The sequence below is a fragment of the Balaenoptera ricei genome, chromosome 7 (genome assembly GCF_028023285.1).
Source record: "Balaenoptera ricei isolate mBalRic1 chromosome 7, mBalRic1.hap2, whole genome shotgun sequence".
NCBI classification, from domain to species: domain Eukaryota; kingdom Metazoa; phylum Chordata; class Mammalia; order Artiodactyla; family Balaenopteridae; genus Balaenoptera; species Balaenoptera ricei.
The window spans coordinates 26929592-26944488 of record NC_082645.1 but is presented as its reverse complement, the minus strand read 5'-3'; positions in this window follow the sequence as shown (position 1 = coordinate 26944488).

Genomic DNA, 14897 nt, shown 5'->3' with positions numbered 1-14897 from the left:
AGACACACTATGGCTGCTTAACGGGAAAGGTGAGGTGGGGTGATGCATAAAACAAGGGTTTCAAATTAGCTCAGATACCGTTCCATAAACCCAATATGTAATAGACAAGACCTACTCCTTGCTCAGTGAACTGGACTCAACACCCCCTGTTCACCGCCCAAGAATATATCTGACTAGTAAGAATCTTAAAACCAATGTATTGATATCCCTCTGTAAGTGAGTCAAGTGGGTGCAAAGCGGCATAAACACAGCAGTGAAAAGCAGCTAAACCCCATTATAAAAATCAATTACTTTTAAAAACACGTGAAACAAAGACAGTGAAAGAGAGAGAAATTCTTACAAAATTCGTTCAGGGGCGGTGATGCCACCTGGATTGACCATCTCTAGACCCACAGCTGATTGAGACATAAGGGTGGACACTCTTGGGGCTGAGAGGTTTGGTGAGGTTGGGTGAGCAAACGCAGACCCTTTAAAGTAATACTGCGTGGTATCCATCCCATGGGTCCAAAATCTCCAGGTTCAAGGGCATCTTCCTACATCGAAAACATGCATGAGAAACCCAGAAGATGGTACACCGTGTGATCGGGAAAGGTTTCTAAAACGCACCTCATTTCTCATCTCCTTGTGCTCGGGTTGGCCATTACAGCCGCTTTACTAGCAATCTCCCTCCTTCGAGAATCAGCACCTTTAACCTCCTGTTCCGTACAGGTTGCAATTTGTCCTGAGGATGAACGGGAAGAGGGGGAACCAGTGAGAGACTAGCTCTAGGTGTTGGGACAGGCACAGGTCACTCTATTTTCCCATCAGGAAGAAGAATTAACCACAGGCTCAGCCTGCCGCCCGGAAGCAGAACAGGGCCTGAAGCAATCCTGTGCTTTTGCGGCCAGCTCCCAAAAAAGCGAGTTGAAAAATCGAGCTCAGGGGCACTGCAATTCACAAACCTGCAGAGTTAGAAATGATAACTCTCGTCCACAAATATATTGAGGGAAGGCAACGAGGAGGATTTGAAAGCAAGGCAGAATTGTAGGAAACTGAATTCAGGAGGTAGAGTCGAATCGCCTTTAAAGCACAGGAAAAGCGGCAAAACCTCGACAACGATGCCCTTGGCCAAAAAGGGCGTATGCGTTTTTTCCTGAATATATTCAGGAAAAAACGCATACGCCCTTTTTGGCCAACCAAGCAACCTGGAAAGGCAAATCAGCGCTACAAAGAAGTCTCGCTTCCCATCGGTCAAAAGGGCCATGCTGAATAAAGTGTCAAAACCAGAAATGCAGGACAGGCCATGGAGAAACGGGAGCCTTACTACGCTGATGGGCGGGATGTAAATGGCCAACAGCCACTCTGGAGAAGTGTACGGAGTTTCCTGAAACATCTAAAAAACTCAGCATAGAGAGCATAAGGCACTTCCACTCATGGGCGTATAAATTGGGAAAACTAAAAATCAGCAAGACACAGGCACCCCAAAGTTTAGGGCTGCTCTGTTGACAAGAACCTCCACTTCGTTACACCTTCAATATCCCAGGAAAGAGAAAAATGGATAAGGAAGTTGTGGTCCTTATGTACAATGGCATATCACTCAGCCATGAAATTAACGTCATAAGGCTAGTAGCAGCATGATGAGAGGATTTAGGTATGAGGATTCTAAGTGAAATAAGTCACACAGAAAAAGACACTTATCATAAGATATCACTTAGAGAGGGAATGTAAAAACCGCTACACTTGAACTGAATTACAAAACAGAACAGCGTCACACGTTTAGAAGACACACTATGGCTGCTTAACGGGAAAGGTGAGGTGGGTGATGCATAAAACAAGGGTTTCAAATTAGCTCAGATACCGTTCCATAAACCCAATATGTAATAGACAAGACCTACTCCTTGCTCAGTGAACTGGACTCAACACCCCCTGTTCACCGCCCAAGAATATATCTGACTAGTAAGACTCTTAAAACCAATGTATTGATATCCCTCTGTAAGTGAGTCAAGTGGGTGTAAAGCAGCATAAACACAGCAGTGAAAAGCAGCTAAACCCCATTATAAAAATCAATTACTTTTAAAAACCCGTGAAACAAAGACAGTGAAAGAGAGAGAAATTCTTACAAAATTCGTTCAGGGGCTGTGATGCCACCTGGATTGACCATCTCTAGACCCACAGCTGATTGAGACATAAGGGTGGACACTCTTGGGGCTGAGAGGTTTGGTGAGGTTGGGTGAGCAAACGCAGACCCTTTAAAGTAATACTGCGTGGTATCCATCCCATGGGTCCAAAATCTCCAGGTTCAAGGGCATCTTCCTACATCGAAAACATGCATGAGAAACCCAGAAGATGGTACACCGTGTGATCGGGAAAGGTTTCTAAAACGCACCTCATTTCTCATCTCCTTGTGCTCGGGTTGGCCATTACAGCCGCTTTACTAGCAATCTCCCTCCTTCGAGAATCAGCACCTTTAACCTCCTGTTCCGTACAGGTTGCAATTTGTCCTGAGGATGAACGGGAAGAGGGGGAACCAGTGAGAGACTAGCTCTAGGTGTTGGGACAGGCACAGGTCACTCTATTTTCCCATCAGGAAGAAGAATTAACCACAGGCTCAGCCTGCCGCCCGGAAGCAGAACAGGGCCTGAAGCAATCGTGCGCTTTTGCGGCCAGCTCCCAAAAAAGCGAGTTGAAAAATCGAGCTCAGGGGCACTGCAATTCACAAACCTGCAGAGTTATAAATGATAACTCAAGTCCACAAATATATTGAGGGAAGGCAACGAGGAGGATTTGAAAGCAAGGCAGAATTGCAGGAAACAGATTTCAGGAGGTAGAGTCGAATCGCCTTTAAAGCACAGGAAAAGCGGCAAAACCTCGACAACGATGCCCTTGGCCAAAAAGGGCGTATGCGTTTTTTCCTGAATATATTCAGGAAAAAACGCATACGCCCTTTTTGGCCAACCAAGCAACCTGGAAAGGCAAATCAGCGCTACAAAGAAGTCTCGCTTCCCATCGGTCAAAAGGGCCATGCTGAATAAAGTGTCAAAACCAGAAATGCAGGACAGGCCATGGAGAAACGGGAGCCTTACTACGCTGATGGGCGGGATGTAAATGGCCAACAGCCACTCTGGAGAAGTGTACGGTGTTTCCTGAAACATCTAAAAAACTCAGCATAGAGAGCATAAGGCACTTCCACTCATGGGCGTATAAATTGGGAAAACTAAAAATCAGCAAGACACAGGCACCCCAAAGTTTAGGGCTGCTCTGTTGACAAGAACCTCCACTTCGTTACACCTTCAATATCCCAGGAAAGAGAAAAATGGATAAGGAAGTTGTGGTCCTTATGTACAATGGCATATCACTCAGCCATGAAATTAACGTCATAAGGCTAGTAGCAGCATGATGAGAGGATTTAGGTACGACGATTCTAAGTGAAATAAGTCACACAGAAAAAGACACTTATCATAAGATATCACTTAGAGAGGGAATGTAAAAACCGCTACACTTGAACTGAATTACAAAACAGAACAGCGTCACACGTTTAGAAGACACACTATGGCTGCTTAACGGGAAAGGTGAGGTGGGTGATGCATAAAACAAGGGTTTCAAATTAGCTCAGATACCGTTCCATAAACCCAATATGTAATAGACAAGACCTATTCCTTGCTCAGTGAACTGGACTCAACACCCCCTGTTCACCGCCCAAGAATATATCTGACTAGTAAGAATCTTAAAACCAATGTATTGATATCCCTCTGTAAGTGAGACAAGTGGGTGTAAAGCGGCATAAACACAGCAGTGAAAAGCAGCTAAACCCCATTATAAAAATCAATTACTTTTAAAAACCCGTGAAACAAAGACAGTGAAAGAGAGAGAAATTCTTACAAAATTCGTTCAGGGGCTGTGATGCCACCTGGATTGACCATCTCTAGACCCACAGCTGATTGAGACATAAGGGTGGACACTCTTGGGGCTGAGAGGTTTGGTGAGGTTGGGTGAGCAAACGCAGACCCTTTAAAGTAATACTGCGTGGTATCCATCCCATGGGTCCAAAATCTCCAGGTTCAAGGGCATCTTCCTACATCGAAAACATGCATGAGAAACCCAGAAGATGGTACACCGTGTGATTGGGAAAGGTTTCTAAAACGCACCTCATTTCTCATCTCCTTGTGCTCGGGTTGGCCATTACAGCCGCTTTACTAGCAATCTCCCTCCTTCGAGAATCAGCACCTTTAACCTCCTGTTCCGTACAGGTTGCAATTTGTCCTGAGGATGAACGGGAAGAGGGGGAACCAGTGAGAGACTAGCTCTAGGTGTTGGGACAGGCACAGGTCACTCTATGTTCCCATCAGGAAGAAGAATTAACCACAGGCTCAGCCTGCCGCCCGGAAGCAGAACAGGGCCTGAAGCAATCCTGCGCTTTTGCGGCCAGCTCCCAAAAAAGCGAGTTGAAAAATCGAGCTCAGGGGCACTGCAATTCACAAACCTGCAGAGTTATAAATGATAACTCTCGTCCACAAATATATTGAGGGAAGGCAACGAAGAGGATTTGAAAGCAAGGCAAAATTGCAGGAAACAGATTTCAGGAGGTAGATTCGAATCGCCTTTAAAGCACAGGAAAAGCGGCAAAACCTCGACCATGATGCCCTTGGCCAAAAAGGGCGTATGCGTTTTTTCCTGAATATATTCAGGAAAAAACGCATACGCCCTTTTTGGCCAACCAAGCAACCTGGAAAGGCAAATCAGCGCTACAAAGAAGTCTCGCTTCCCATCGGTCAAAAGGGCCATGCTGAATAAAGTGTCAAAACCAGAAATGCAGGACAGGCCATGGAGAAACGGGAGCCTTACTACGCTGATGGGCGGGATGTAAATGGCCAACAGCCACTCTGGAGAAGTGTACGGTGTTTCCTGAAACATCTAAAAAACTCAGCATAGAGAGCATAAGGCACTTCCACTCACGGGCGTATAAATTGGGAAAACTAAAAATCAGCAAGACACAGGCACCCCAAAGTTTAGGGCTGCTCTGTTGACAAGAACCTCCACTTCGTTACACCTTCAATATCCCAGGAAAGAGAAAAATGGATAAGGAAGTTGTGGTCCTTATGTACAATGGCATATCACTCAGCCATGAAATTAACGTCATAAGGCTAGTAGCAGCATGATGAGAGGATTTAGGTACGACGATTCTAAGTGAAATAAGTCACACAGAAAAAGACACTTATCATAAGATATCACTTAGAGAGGGAATGTAAAAACCGCTACACTTGAACTGAATTACAAAACAGAACAGCGTCACACGTTTAGAAGACACACTATGGCTGCTTAACGGGAAAGGTGAGGTGGGTGATGCATAAAACAAGGGTTTCAAATTAGCTCAGATACCGTTCCATAAACCCAATATGTAATAGACAAGACCTACTCCTTGCTCAGTGAACTGGACTCAACACCCCCTGTTCACCGCCCAAGAATATATCTGACTAGTAAGACTCTTAAAACCAATGTATTGATATCCCTCTGTAAGTGAGTCAAGTGGGTGTAAAGCGGCATAAACACAGCAGTGAAAAGCAGCTAAACCCCATTATAAAAATCAATTACTTTTAAAAACCCGTGAAACAAAGACAGTGAAAGAGAGAGAAATTCTTACAAAATTCGTTCAGGGGCTGTGATGCCACCTGGATTGACCATCTCTAGACCCACAGCTGATTGAGACATAAGGGTGGACACTCTTGGGGCTGAGAGGTTTGGTGAGGTTGGGTGAGCAAACGCAGACCCTTTAAAGTAATACTGCGTGGTATCCATCCCATGGGTCCAAAATCTCCAGGTTCAAGGGCATCTTCCTACATCGAAAACATGCATGAGAAACCCAGAAGATGGTACACCGTGTGATTGGGAAAGGTTTCTAAAACGCACCTCATTTCTCATCTCCTTGTGCTCGGGTTGGCCATTACAGCCGCTTTACTAGCAATCTCCCTCCTTCGAGAATCAGCACCTTTAACCTCCTGTTCCGTACAGGTTGCAATTTGTCCTGAGGATGAACGGGAAGAGGGGGAACCAGTGAGAGACTAGCTCTAGGTGTTGGGACAGGCACAGGTCACTCTATGTTCCCATCAGGAAGAAGAATTAACCACAGGCTCAGCCTGCCGCCCGGAAGCAGAACAGGGCCTGAAGCAATCCTGCGCTTTTGCGGCCAGCTCCCAAGAACGCGAGTTGAAAAATGGAGCTCAGGGGCCCTGCAATTCACAAACCTGCAGAGTTATAAATGATAACTCTCGTCCACAAATATATTGAGGGAAGGCAACGAAGAGGATTTGAAAGCAAGGCAAAATTGCAGGAAACAGATTTCAGGAGGTAGATTCGAATCGCCTTTAAAGCACAGGAAAAGCGGCAAAACCTCGACCATGATGCCCTTGGCCAAAAAGGGCGTATGCGTTTTTTCCTGAATATATTCAGGAAAAAACGCATACGCCCTTTTTGGCCAACCAAGCAACCTGGAAAGGCAAATCAGCGCTACAAAGAAGTCTCGCTTCCCATCGGTCAAAAGGGCCATGCTGAATAAAGTGTCAAAACCAGAAATGCAGGACAGGCCATGGAGAAACGGGAGCCTTACTACGCTGATGGGCGGGATGTAAATGGCCAACAGCCACTCTGGAGAAGTGTACGGTGTTTCCTGAAACATCTAAAAAACTCAGCATAGAGAGCATAAGGCACTTCCACTCATGGGCGTATAAATTGGGAAAACTAAAAATCAGCAAGACACAGGCACCCCAAAGTTTAGGGCTGCTCTGTTGACAAGAACCTCCACTTCGTTACACCTTCAATATCCCAGGAAAGAGAAAAATGGATAAGGAAGTTGTGGTCCTTATGTACAATGGCATATCACTCAGCCATGAAATTAACGTCATAAGGCTAGTAGCAGCATGATGAGAGGATTTAGGTACGACGATTCTAAGTGAAATAAGTCACACAGAAAAAGACACTTATCATAAGATATCACTTAGAGAGGGAATGTAAAAACCGCTACACTTGAACTGAATTACAAAACAGAACAGCGTCACACGTTTAGAAGACACACTATGGCTGCTTAACGGGAAAGGTGAGGTGGGTGATGCATAAAACAAGGGTTTCAAATTAGCTCAGATACCGTTCCATAAACCCAATATGTAATAGACAAGACCTACTCCTTGCTCAGTGAACTGGACTCAACACCCCCTGTTCACCGCCCAAGAATATATCTGACTAGTAAGAACCTTAAAACCAATGTATTGATATCCCTCTGTAAGTGAGACAAGTGGGTGTAAAGCGGCATAAACACAGCAGTGAAAAGCAGCTAAACCCCATTATAAAAATCAATTACTTTTAAAAACCCGTGAAACAAAGACAGTGAAAGAGAGAGAAATTCTTACAAAATTCGTTCAGGGGCTGTGATGCCACCTGGATTGACCATCTCTAGACCCACAGCTGATTGAGACATAAGGGTGGACACTCTTGGGGCTGAGAGGTTTGGTGAGGTTGGGTGAGCAAACGCAGACCCTTTAAAGTAATACTGCGTGGTATCCATCCCATGGGTCCAAAATCTCCAGGTTCAAGGGCATCTTCCTACATCGAAAACATGCATGAGAAACCCAGAAGATGGTACACCGTGTGATTGGGAAAGGTTTCTAAAACGCACCTCATTTCTCATCTCCTTGTGCTCGGGTTGGCCATTACAGCCGCTTTACTAGCAATCTCCCTCCTTCGAGAATCAGCACCTTTAACCTCCTGTTCCGTACAGGTTGCAATTTGTCCTGAGGATGAACGGGAAGAGGGGGAACCAGTGAGAGACTAGCTCTAGGTGTTGGGACAGGCACAGGTCACTCTATGTTCCCATCAGGAAGAAGAATTAACCACAGGCTCAGCCTGCCGCCCGGAAGCAGAACAGGGCCTGAAGCAATCCTGCGCTTTTGCGGCCAGCTCCCAAAAAAGCGAGTTGAAAAATCGAGCTCAGGGGCACTGCAATTCACAAACCTGCAGAGTTATAAATGATAACTCAAGTCCACAAATATATTGAGGGAAGGCAACGAAGAGGATTTGAAAGCAAGGCAAAATTGCAGGAAACAGATTTCAGGAGGTAGATTCGAATCGCCTTTAAAGCACAGGAAAAGCGGCAAAACCTCGACCATGATGCCCTTGGCCAAAAAGGGCGTATGCGTTTTTTCCTGAATATATTCAGGAAAAAACGCATACGCCCTTTTTGGCCAACCAAGCAACCTGGAAAGGCAAATCAGCGCTACAAAGAAGTCTCGCTTCCCATCGGTCAAAAGGGCCATGCTGAATAAAGTGTCAAAACCAGAAATGCAGGACAGGCCATGGAGAAACGGGAGCCTTACTACGCTGATGGGCGGGATGTAAATGGCCAACAGCCACTCTGGAGAAGTGTACGGTGTTTCCTGAAACATCTAAAAAACTCAGCATAGAGAGCATAAGGCACTTCCACTCATGGGCGTATAAATTGGGAAAACTAAAAATCAGCAAGACACAGGCACCCCAAAGTTTAGGGCTGCTCTGTTGACAAGAACCTCCACTTCGTTACACCTTCAATATCCCAGGAAAGAGAAAAATGGATAAGGAAGTTGTGGTCCTTATGTACAATGGCATATCACTCAGCCATGAAATTAACGTCATAAGGCTAGTAGCAGCATGATGAGAGGATTTAGGTACGACGATTCTAAGTGAAATAAGTCACACAGAAAAAGACACTTATCATAAGATATCACTTAGAGAGGGAATGTAAAAACCGCTACACTTGAACTGAATTACAAAACAGAACAGCGACACACGTTTAGAAGACACACTATGGCTGCTTAACGGGAAAGGTGAGGTGGGTGATGCATAAAACAAGGGTTTCAAATTAGCTCAGATACCGTTCCATAAACCCAATATGTAATAGACAAGACCTACTCCTTGCTCAGTGAACTGGACTCAACACCCCCTGTTCACCACCCAAGAATATATCTGACTAGTAAGACTCTTAAAACCAATGTATTGATATCCCTCTGTAAGTGAGTCAAGTGGGTGTAAAGCGGCATAAACACAGCAGTGAAAAGCAGCTAAACCCCATTATAAAAATCAATTACTTTTAAAAACCCGTGAAACAAAGACAGTGAAAGAGAGAGAAATTCTTACAAAATTCGTTCAGGGGCTGTGATGCCACCTGGATTGACCATCTCTAGACCCACAGCTGATTGAGACATAAGGGTGGACACTCTTGGGGCTGAGAGGTTTGGTGAGGTTGGGTGAGCAAACGCAGACCCTTTAAAGTAATACTGCGTGGTATCCATCCCATGGGTCCAAAATCTCCAGGTTCAAGGGCATCTTCCTACATCGAAAACATGCATGAGAAACCCAGAAGATGGTACACCGTGTGATCGGGAAAGGTTTCTAAAACGCACCTCATTTCTCATCTCCTTGTGCTCGGGTTGGCCATTACAGCCGCTTTACTAGCAATCTCCCTCCTTCGAGAATCAGCACCTTTAACCTCCTGTTCCGTACAGGTTGCAATTTGTCCTGAGGATGAACGGGAAGAGGGGGAACCAGTGAGAGACTAGCTCTAGGTGTTGGGACAGGCACAGGTCACTCTATTTTCCCATCAGGAAGAAGAATTAACCACAGGCTCAGCCTGCCGCCCGGAAGCAGAACAGGGCCTGAAGCAATCCTGCGCTTTTGCGGCCAGCTCCCAAGAACGCGAGTTGAAAAATCGAGCTCAGGGGCCCTGCAATTCACAAACCTGCAGAGTTATAAATGATAACTCTCGTCCACAAATATATTGAGGGAAGGCAACGAAGAGGATTTGAAAGCAAGGCAAAATTGCAGGAAACAGATTTCAGGAGGTAGATTCGAATCGCCTTTAAAGCACAGGAAAAGCGGCAAAACCTCGACCATGATGCCCTTGGCCAAAAAGGGCGTATGCGTTTTTTCCTGAATATATTCAGGAAAAAACGCATACGCCCTTTTTGGCCAACCAAGCAACCTGGAAAGGCAAATCAGCGCTACAAAGAAGTCTCGCTTCCCATCGGTCAAAAGGGCCATGCTGAATAAAGTGTCAAAACCAGAAATGCAGGACAGGCCATGGAGAAACGGGAGCCTTACTACGCTGATGGGCGGGATGTAAATGGCCAACAGCCACTCTGGAGAAGTGTACGGTGTTTCCTGAAACATCTAAAAAACTCAGCATAGAGAGCATAAGGCACTTCCACTCATGGGCGTATAAATTGGGAAAACTAAAAATCAGCAAGACACAGGCACCCCAAAGTTTAGGGCTGCTCTGTTGACAAGAACCTCCACTTCGTTACACCTTCAATATCCCAGGAAAGAGAAAAATGGATAAGGAAGTTGTGGTCCTTATGTACAATGGCATATCACTCAGCCATGAAATTAACGTCATAAGGCTAGTAGCAGCATGATGAGAGGATTTAGGTACGACGATTCTAAGTGAAATAAGTCACACAGAAAAAGACACTTATCATAAGATATCACTTAGAGAGGGAATGTAAAAACCGCTACACTTGAACTGAATTACAAAACAGAACAGCGTCACACGTTTAGAAGACACACTATGGCTGCTTAACGGGAAAGGTGAGGTGGGTGATGCATAAAACAAGGGTTTCAAATTAGCTCAGATACCGTTCCATAAACCCAATATGTAATAGACAAGACCTACTCCTTGCTCAGTGAACTGGACTCAACACCCCCTGTTCACCGCCCAAGAATATATCTGACTAGTAAGACTCTTAAAACCAATGTATTGATATCCCTCTGTAAGTGAGTCAAGTGGGTGTAAAGCAGCATAAACACAGCAGTGAAAAGCAGCTAAACCCCATTATAAAAATCAATTACTTTTAAAAACCCGTGAAACAAAGACAGTGAAAGAGAGAGAAATTCTTACAAAATTCGTTCAGGGGCTGTGATGCCACCTGGATTGACCATCTCTAGACCCACAGCTGATTGAGACATAAGGGTGGACACTCTTGGGGCTGAGAGGTTTGGTGAGGTTGGGTGAGCAAACGCAGACCCTTTAAAGTAATACTGCGTGGTATCCATCCCATGGGTCCAAAATCTCCAGGTTCAAGGGCATCTTCCTACATCGAAAACATGCATGAGAAACCCAGAAGATGGTACACCGTGTGATCGGGAAAGGTTTCTAAAACGCACCTCATTTCTCATCTCCTTGTGCTCGGGTTGGCCATTACAGCCGCTTTACTAGCAATCTCCCTCCTTCGAGAATCAGCACCTTTAACCTCCTGTTCCGTACAGGTTGCAATTTGTCCTGAGGATGAACGGGAAGAGGGGGAACCAGTGAGAGACTAGCTCTAGGTGTTGGGACAGGCACAGGTCACTCTATTTTCCCATCAGGAAGAAGAATTAACCACAGGCTCAGCCTGCCGCCCGGAAGCAGAACAGGGCCTGAAGCAATCGTGCGCTTTTGCGGCCAGCTCCCAAAAAAGCGAGTTGAAAAATCGAGCTCAGGGGCACTGCAATTCACAAACCTGCAGAGTTATAAATGATAACTCAAGTCCACAAATATATTGAGGGAAGGCAACGAGGAGGATTTGAAAGCAAGGCAGAATTGCAGGAAACAGATTTCAGGAGGTAGAGTCGAATCGCCTTTAAAGCACAGGAAAAGCGGCAAAACCTCGACAACGATGCCCTTGGCCAAAAAGGGCGTATGCGTTTTTTCCTGAATATATTCAGGAAAAAACGCATACGCCCTTTTTGGCCAACCAAGCAACCTGGAAAGGCAAATCAGCGCTACAAAGAAGTCTCGCTTCCCATCGGTCAAAAGGGCCATGCTGAATAAAGTGTCAAAACCAGAAATGCAGGACAGGCCATGGAGAAACGGGAGCCTTACTACGCTGATGGGCGGGATGTAAATGGCCAACAGCCACTCTGGAGAAGTGTACGGTGTTTCCTGAAACATCTAAAAAACTCAGCATAGAGAGCATAAGGCACTTCCACTCATGGGCGTATAAATTGGGAAAACTAAAAATCAGCAAGACACAGGCACCCCAAAGTTTAGGGCTGCTCTGTTGACAAGAACCTCCACTTCGTTACACCTTAAATATCCCAGGAAAGAGAAAAATGGATAAGGAAGTTGTGGTCCTTATGTACAATGGCATATCACTCAGCCATGAAATTAACGTCATAAGGCTAGTAGCAGCATGATGAGAGGATTTAGGTACGAGGATTCTAAGTGAAATAAGTCACACAGAAAAAGACACTTATCATAAGATATCACTTAAAGAGGGAATGTAAAAACCGCTACACTTGAACTGAATTACAAAACAGAACAGCGTCACACGTTTAGAAGACACACTATGGCTGCTTAACGGGAAAGGTGAGGTGGGTGATGCATAAAACAAGGGTTTCAAATTAGCTCAGATACCGTTCCATAAACCCAATATGTAATAGACAAGACCTACTCCTTGCTCAGTGAACTGGACTCAACACCCCCTGTTCACCGCCCAAGAATATATCTGACTAGTAAGAATCTTAAAACCAATGTATTGATATCCCTCTGTAAGTGAGACAAGTGGGTGTAAAGCGGAATAAACACAGCAGTGAAAAGCAGCTAAACCCCATTATAAAAATCAATTACTTTTAAAAACCCGTGAAACAAAGACAGTGAAAGAGAGAGAAATTCTTACAAAATTCGTTCAGGGGCTGTGATGCCACCTGGATTGACCATCTCTAGACCCACAGCTGATTGAGACATAAGGGTGGACACTCTTGGGGCTGAGAGGTTTGGTGAGGTTGGGTGAGCAAACGCAGACCCTTTAAAGTAATACTGCGTGGTATCCATCCCATGGGTCCAAAATCTCCAGGTTCAAGGGCATCTTCCTACATCGAAAACATGCATGAGAAACCCAGAAGATGGTACACCGTGTGATTGGGAAAGGTTTCTAAAACGCACCTCATTTCTCATCTCCTTGTGCTCGGGTTGGCCATTACAGCCGCTTTACTAGCAATCTCCCTCCTTCGAGAATCAGCACCTTTAACCTCCTGTTCCGTACAGGTTGCAATTTGTCCTGAGGATGAACGGGAAGAGGGGGAACCAGTGAGAGACTAGCTCTAGGTGTTGGGACAGGCACAGGTCACTCTATGTTCCCATCAGGAAGAAGAATTAACCACAGGCTCAGCCTGCCGCCCGGAAGCAGAACAGGGCCTGAAGCAATCCTGCGCTTTTGCGGCCAGCTCCCAAAAAAGCGAGTTGAAAAATCGAGCTCAGGGGCACTGCAATTCACAAACCTGCAGAGTTATAAATGATAACTCAAGTCCACAAATATATTGAGGGAAGGCAACGAAGAGGATTTGAAAGCAAGGCAAAATTGCAGGAAACAGATTTCAGGAGGTAGATTCGAATCGCCTTTAAAGCACAGGAAAAGCGGCAAAACCTCGACCATGATGCCCTTGGACAAAAAGGGCGTATGCGTTTTTTCCTGAATATATTCAGGAAAAAACGCATACGCCCTTTTTGGCCAACCAAGCAACCTGGAAAGGCAAATCAGCGCTACAAAGAAGTCTCGCTTCCCATCGGTCAAAAGGGCCATGCTGAATAAAGTGTCAAAACCAGAAATGCAGGACAGGCCATGGAGAAACGGGAGCCTTACTACGCTGATGGGCGGGATGTAAATGGCCAACAGCCACTCTGGAGAAGTGTACGGTGTTTCCTGAAACATCTAAAAAACTCAGCATAGAGAGCATAAGGCACTTCCACTCATGGGCGTATAAATTGGGAAAACTAAAAATCAGCAAGACACAGGCACCCCAAAGTTTAGGGCTGCTCTGTTGACAAGAACCTCCACTTCGTTACACCTTCAATATCCCAGGAAAGAGAAAAATGGATAAGGAAGTTGTGGTCCTTATGTACAATGGCATATCACTCAGCCATGAAATTAACGTCATAAGGCTAGTAGCAGCATGATGAGAGGATTTAGGTACGACGATTCTAAGTGAAATAAGTCACACAGAAAAAGACACTTATCATAAGATATCACTTAGAGAGGGAATGTAAAAACCGCTACACTTGAACTGAATTACAAAACAGAACAGCGTCACACGTTTAGAAGACACACTATGGCTGCTTAACGGGAAAGGTGAGGTGGGTGATGCATAAAACAAGGGTTTCAAATTAGCTCAGATACCGTTCCATAAACCCAATATGTAATAGACAAGACCTACTCCTTGCTCAGTGAACTGGACTCAACACCCCCTGTTCACCGCCCAAGAATATATCTGACTAGTAAGAACCTTAAAACCAATGTATTGATATCCCTCTGTAAGTGAGACAAGTGGGTGTAAAGCGGCATAAACACAGCAGTGAAAAGCAGCTAAACCCCATTATAAAAATCAATTACTTTTAAAAACCCGTGAAACAAAGACAGTGAAAGAGAGAGAAATTCTTACAAAATTCGTTCAGGGGCTGTGATGCCACCTGGATTGACCATCTCTAGACCCACAGCTGATTGAGACATAAGGGTGGACACTCTTGGGGCTGAGAGGTTTGGTGAGGTTGGGTGAGCAAACGCAGACCCTTTAAAGTAATACTGCGTGGTATCCATCCCATGGGTCCAAAATCTCCAGGTTCAAGGGCATCTTCCTACATCGAAAACATGCATGAGAAACCCAGAAGATGGTACACCGTGTGATCGGGAAAGGTTTCTAAAACGCACCTCATTTCTCATCTCCTTGTGCTCGGGTTGGCCATTACAGCCGCTTTACTAGCAATCTCCCTCCTTCGAGAATCAGCACCTTTAACCTCCTGTTCCGTACAGGTTGCAATTTGTCCTGAGGATGAACGGGAAGAGGGGGAACCAGTGAGAGACTAGCTCTAGGTGTTGGGACAGGCACAGGTCACTCTATGTTCCCATCAGGAAGAAGAATTAACCACA